Below are 6665 nucleotides of genomic sequence, written 5' to 3'. Positions count from 1 at the left end.
AGTGATCCAACTATTCGATTGTGTCTTCGGAAGCCAAGGGTATAATCATAATATGATATCTCGGTCTTTTATGAGTTTGGGGTGTTGTTGGGGAGGTTTTAAAGCTTGGGAGTGTTGTTAGGAGCGTAGGGCTTCTCGCCACCTTTTTGTGGATATAAGTTTCGTTGGAGACGAGCCTAGGATGAGGGAGTGATGATATTTTGAAGTTATAGGCAATTTTGGTCCCTAATGGAAATATTTGGCGAGGCAGTCCCATGTATACAATGTGGCATGCGCATAAGTACGCCAATGTAAGCTGGAGTACACCCAACGTACATGTGGGAAATGGATGCGGGTTTGGGAGACATACACCCATCATACAGGAAGTACGCCCACCATATGTTTAGGATCCCTAAAACCCTAATTTTAAGGGTTGGCTCACTATTTAAGCACCACAAGTCCAAGGTGTGTGCCTCTCTTTCATCATCCAATGTATTAAACCGTAAATCTCGTGTTATAGCTTCATCCAAGAGGGTTGTGTGCCTTGTGTGTGCATTTTTTGGGATTCAACTGTATTTCAAGAAGTGGAAGTTTGGTACAAGGTGATGCTTCAAGGAAGAGCTTGTGGATCTAGACTCCTTGCAACATTTTCAGCTTATATAAGGTAAAAAGTTCTTAGATTAATCATTAGAAGTTGATATTTATGATTATGTGGGTTTTTGGTCCCATTTTGACCTCATAAGTGAGATATAGTGGTTGGTCACCACTTCAAAAGCTTTGAGTTGTCACTCTTGGCAGATCTAAGGTTATAAGTTTATAAAAATGCTTGCTTGATGCTTATATGAGGTCCATACATGTTCTTGTTAGTTTTTAATGTATTGAATTACTTATTAGGTCCCTTTGTGTCATGTAAATGCATAGAGGTGTCGATTTTATTCATTAAGAGCTTCATTTTGAGGTTTCCTGAAGTTTAGACGCAAAGTTCTTAACTCGTTAATGGGCTTATGGGTTGTTTCATGCTTGGGCTTCGGGCATGGGTTTGGGTTTTGTGTGTTGGCCTTTTTGACCACGGGAATCTTAGAGTCTTGGCATTCTGTTTGGGCATGTCTAGTTGGGAAAAGATTTTTATTGGGCCTTGGTGGGCCCAATGGTTTGGACTTTAGAAGGCCCAATTGGCTTGGACCTTTGGGGCATTAGAGAATTAATATTGCACAAGGAGTTGTTCGGCTTTTGGGTAACACCCATATGTGGTTGGGCCCAATTTGGAAAATTAGCCCATTAAGGAGCTTTTATAGATCTTATAGTTTTGCGCCTTGTTGGTTTTGCACTTGGGCCTTAGTTATGAATCTTTTTGGGCCAGCGGTAAAACGGTCATTTTACCCTAAGTATGGATTATTGATCCTGGATTGGAACCCAATTGCGAATTGGGTGATATTTTGGTATTTTTACCTTGAGAAGTTTTTGTGGCAACAGCTAGGGATTTCTTGCACTGAGCTTCAACACTCTAGGTGAGTCTCCGCACTGTGTTTAGCGGGTCGAAAGCACTAATGTTGGCCCATGGTTATTATGTTAGGATGCTAGTTGTCGGTATGACTCTTGCATGTGTACGTATTGATATGTATGTTGGGCGTAGCCCAATGATATCCTATCTACTAGTATCAGGTTGTGCATATATGACTTGTATGTGGGTGGGGCCCAATGATGGTATAGTATGCTATTATCTTTGTGATCTTTGCATGTATTGAATGTTTATATGATTTATGGATATGAGAGTGTGGGATGGGACCGTATTTCAGTCGAGTGTGGGCGGGGCCTGTATCTCAGTCGATTGTGGGTGGGGCCTATATCTCATCGAGTGTGGGTGGGGCTCGTATCTCATCGTTATTCGAGTGTGGACCGGACCCATATCTCATCATTATTCGAGTGTCAACGGGGCCTGTATCTCATTGAGTGTGGGTGGGGCCCGTATCTCATTGTTGTAAGACATGTATGGTATGTGGTATCTTGGGGAACTCACTAAGCTTTGTGCTTACGGTTTTCAGTTTATGTTTCATGTACTCCAGTTTTCAAATGAAAGAGCTTGGGACGATCGCATCGCATACACTCGTGTTTTCGGTAATATGTGATCTTTAGGAATGAACTCTAACAAATGTTTTTATTTGAATGCTTTTTCAATGTTTGGACAAGTCATAATGGTGTTTTGTTTATAATAAAAATGAAATTTTAACCTTGGATTTTTGGGGTGTTTCAGTATACAGACAGATTTTTAACTATGCCTAGTGATAAACGTGGATGTTATAGATAGGTTGTACTCAAGTGTATGTTTGTCCCTATCTTCTCCCGCAACATCTCCTAAAACCTCGAAGAAAACTGACTGTCATGATCCCAATTGATAGACAAGGGTACCCCATGTCTCGTGACAACCTCCTTGACATACAACTTTGCAAAATTTTCCAATTTCTCATTATCCTTATTTTCCAAAAAGTGAGCACATTTTGTCATCTGATTCACTATCACCAATATCATATCATTACCAAGCTAAGTATTCAGTAATTTAGTGACAAAGTCCATTGTTATCTTATCTCATTTATGTATGGGAATCCTTGGTTGTTGTAACTCTTCATAAGGCTTTTGGTGATCTGGCTTGATTAGATAGCAAGTCAGACACTCCACTATATACTTTTCTATCTTCCTCTTCATATTTGGTCATAAATAATCGGTTTTTGGGTCTGGATACATCTTTATTGGGCCCGGATGAATTGAGTACATTGATCTATTTGTGTAATGCAACAATGTGCACAACCCACCTTAAAGACCAAAAGTCCCCTCAAAGTTCTTAAGTCCTCGATTATCCTCTACCAAGTGAGCCCATTGCTTCACCAACACCTCATCCTTCTTGATGTCCTCTTTTAATCCCTCAACCATTTGATGGGGTGACATGTTAAGATAATCCAAACTATTGGCCTTTGGATTTGGACCAATCTAGTTATTCCACGGTTAGCTAATTGAGTGCTTACTTGGATGACTACTCCCTACCATCAATTACAACTCATACCCATTAGAATCCGTTTTTCCCTATTAAGGTTAATGTCTTGGTGTGGATTATTACATTGGGCAGTGTCCCAGCAAGATTTAATCTGGATTTGATGGACATTTAGATGGAATATTTACTGTCTCTTCCATGAGAAAGAGACATAAAATGATTTTCATATTTTTTTCCCAGGTGTGAGATTGTTGTTCGTGTGTGGACACAACAAAAAAATGTAGCCTTTAACGGCGACAAAAATCATCGCAAATGATGCCCACTATCGTCGCTAATACCTTTAGCGACGGCATGTCGTCTTTAAAGGGTTGACGCAATTACCACGTAGCTAATACTCGTTTGTCGTCGCAAATACAGTCGTCTCTAATACGTGTTGTCTCTAATACGCCTCTGTCGTCGCTATTTACGACACCTATGCGTGTTGTCACGTGTTGTCGCTAATAGTCCTTGTCGTCTCTAATGTTGTCGCCTCTAATACTTATATGTCTTGTTGTGGGAGTGCGATTTCTAGGTGGATGGATATTCAAATTCCTCCCTTCGATTCGATCATTAATATTTTTAACGGGATTTATGGTTTTCCGTCCTTACGGTTGAGATGTCCCATTTTGGAGTCCGTTTGCGTGATGTTGTTGTGGGTTATTTAGACGTATCAAAACACCATTATGCTCTATTCGTATAATTGGTTTTGTATTAGACACCTAAGGCTTCTAGGGATTAGATTGTGTGGCTTAAAAATCCAATCAAATTTTATATTTTTATAGCATTTTGTTTATTAGCTTCTAGCTAGCTACCGTTATAAAACAAATGTTTTAAGATAAAGAGACTAAAAGTGGAATAGTGGTCGACACCATTAAAAACATCTGCAAGTCTTTTATATTTAAATATAATAGATTAACCTCCTGATGATGTATATGTGGCAAATTAAAAGGCATACTTAGCAAATTGAAAGGACATTGGCAATGCCCATGGAGGTGTTTAATCAAATCTATGAATTTAATTGTTGCAAACATGTTTCACACGATTAATGACAGAAACCTTTAGACTTTTTTCTTTTTTTGCAACATTGTTCGAGTTGTAATTGTCAAGAAAGGTAGAATTATTAGGGCTTATTTCGTATGAAAAGTACAAAGATTAAATAAAAAAATTATTATTTTTTAATAGACGAAATATGTTTACTTATGAGGTAGAAATATATTACTAAGACAAAACATCAAAAATTTTCTCGAAAATCTGAAGTTTGGTCCCTAATTTACAAAACCTCACGAATGGTCCCTGTGGTTTCAAAACATTTAATATTTAGTCATTCCGCCTAACTCCATCAGTTTTCTACCGTTAAATGAGGGGCATTTTCGTCATTCCAATACCCAGGAACCATTCATGAGATTTTCTCTTATTATCTTATTTTTTTATTTAAAAAAAGAAAAAATGAAAGAAATTTAATCTCTCTCTCTCTCTCTCTTTCTCTCTCTCTCTCTCTCTCTCTCTCTCTCTCTCTCTCTCTCTCTCTCTCTCTCTCTCTCTCTCTCTCTCTCTCTCTCTCTCTCTCTCTCTCTCTCTCTCTCGATAAGAAGCATCACCCCAATTACCCCTGAACCATTTTCTGCCCTCATTCATTTCTTCTTCTCTAATCGACAGATTCCAAATACCATTTCTTCACAATCCACATCAGGTAGGGAGCTTCAATTCTAAATCCCATTTCCATTCATTTTCACAATCTACATTCCATAGATTTATATATGTTCTTTCTCACTCACATATCATCAGATTTCCATTTTTTTACAGTGAGTGATCGAAAGAGAGATGAAATTGCAGGAGGGAGATGTCTGTACACCACTTTGCTTTTGGTCCTATCATTGATTCTCTTGATCGCATTCGCCGATTTTGCTTAGGTAACTTCGATTATGTATAAACCAGGTCGAATTAGCTTCGTTCTCCGGCGATCTAGCATGCCCAAGATTTTTCAAATGCATTAACGATGACGAATTTTGTCTGCATAACTATGAATCGAACTAATTCATTGATTGGATTTGTTCTATAGATTGTAAACCCAAATGTACATACCGATGCTCTGTAACATCACACAAGAAGCCATTAAGGGAAGGTTGAGAGGTTGGTAGAAAAACAGAGAAGAAAGGGAGGGAAAGAGCAAATCGGAAACAACACAACAAGTGGGGGTTCGTGGGTTTGCTCAGCAACCGAGGGGAGATGGAGAGGTTAACAACCGATTTTTCCAATGGGCTCTCTTCGTTGACTGTTAGCTTATCTCACCGGAGTTGTGGATTTGAGGGAAAGAAGGGGTCGAGCAAAACAACAATAGAGGGTGTCTAGGGTGATGCTTCTTAACACACACACACACACACACACATAGAGAGAGAGAGAGAGAGAGATTAAATTTCTTTCACTTTTTCTTTTTTTTAATAAAAAATTAAGATAATAAGAGAAAATCTCATAAATGGTCCCTGGGTATTGAAATGATGAAAATGACCCTCATTTAACGGTCGAAAACTGACGGAGTAAGGCGGAAGGACTAAATATTAAAAGTTTTGAAACCACATGGACCATCCATGAGGTTTTTGTAAATTAAGGACCAAACTTCAGATTTTCGGAAACCACAGGGACCATTTTTGAAGTTTTTTCTATTGCTATTTATCGTATACATAAAACTAAAATTCAACATTGATCGATACTTTTCATATTTTTCTGAAAGGCTTTTTTTTCTATTTTTTTTCAGGTAGGATATATAAACAGATTTCTTTCTCTTACATCTTTGAGATAGATTATAGTTTGTTATTTAGTTATGATATGGTTTTTTTCGCAAAATACTAACCATGATTGAGTCATGCTTCATTGTCTGAGTTGTAACATTGTAGCTTATGTTTTTGTCTTTTTTGTTGTTCTAGCTAGAGAATGCTTCTCTGGAGTGGATCATAATCGATTGTTATTTTTTAATATACAGTAGGATATCTAAAAGAAATATATTTTGTAAAAATTTTAGCTTAGTGTTGTAAACAGTTATTGCTAATATTTTCAGTTTCTAGTTAACAACTTTTACACCATTCGATATACACACATAGGCTCCATAAATAAGAAAAACATAGTTATACTAATAAAATTATGTCCAAATTTTATATTTGTTGTGATTTAGAAGTATGCAAATTGTGCATCTCCAAAAAAGTGTTTGTTTTTTTCTTTTCAATTTTTTTCACCAATCCTTTATTGCTTGTGATCTACGGTTAGGGGTCATGATCCTTCACCCTATTCAGGATCTCGGATCTTAAAAGGGTTTCAGGATCCTGAAACATACATCATACATCAGGATGTTGACCATCAGGATTATTATTTCCAAACGAAATTAACGAAATATATTTGTTGTTTATTTTTCACGTCTGCATAATTAGTCAACAAAAGACTCATCAACTCTGAAGAATAATTTTAATCAAGCTTATGACCCATACATACCAAGTCCAAACAGTTTGCAAATACTTGTACAACAGGATCCTGAGAATCTTAGACTTCTAGTTATTCGACCTAGGTTATAAATACACATGTATAATTCACGCTACAACATAACTTATGCTGACTAAAGCACTTGAACTCATTTTTGTAACTAGATTTTCCATTAATAAAATTAAACTAGGCAACT

At 37.3% G+C, this 6665-nt stretch overlaps 1 long non-coding RNA gene across 2 annotated transcripts; it reads left to right on the top strand.

The window, feature by feature from the left end:
• Nucleotides 1–4589: 4589 nt before the first annotated feature.
• On the top strand, nucleotides 4590–6067 carry LOC111883212 (uncharacterized). 2 transcript variants are annotated; one of them, XR_002847371.2, is made up of 3 exons: nucleotides 4590–4691; nucleotides 4787–4911; nucleotides 5061–6067. It is a non-coding gene; the product is annotated as an uncharacterized LOC111883212 (long non-coding RNA). The 2 variants fall into 2 exon arrangements; XR_002847370.2 differs by having other exon boundaries at nucleotides 4596–4691; nucleotides 4805–4911.
• The last annotated feature ends 598 nt before the right edge of the window (nucleotides 6068–6665 follow it).

Source organism: Lactuca sativa, chromosome 4, assembly GCF_002870075.4.
Source record: "Lactuca sativa cultivar Salinas chromosome 4, Lsat_Salinas_v11, whole genome shotgun sequence".
Lineage (NCBI taxonomy): Eukaryota > Viridiplantae > Streptophyta > Magnoliopsida > Asterales > Asteraceae > Lactuca > Lactuca sativa.
Note: the sequence above shows the minus strand (reverse complement) of the source record. Positions and strands in the feature narration are given on the sequence as shown.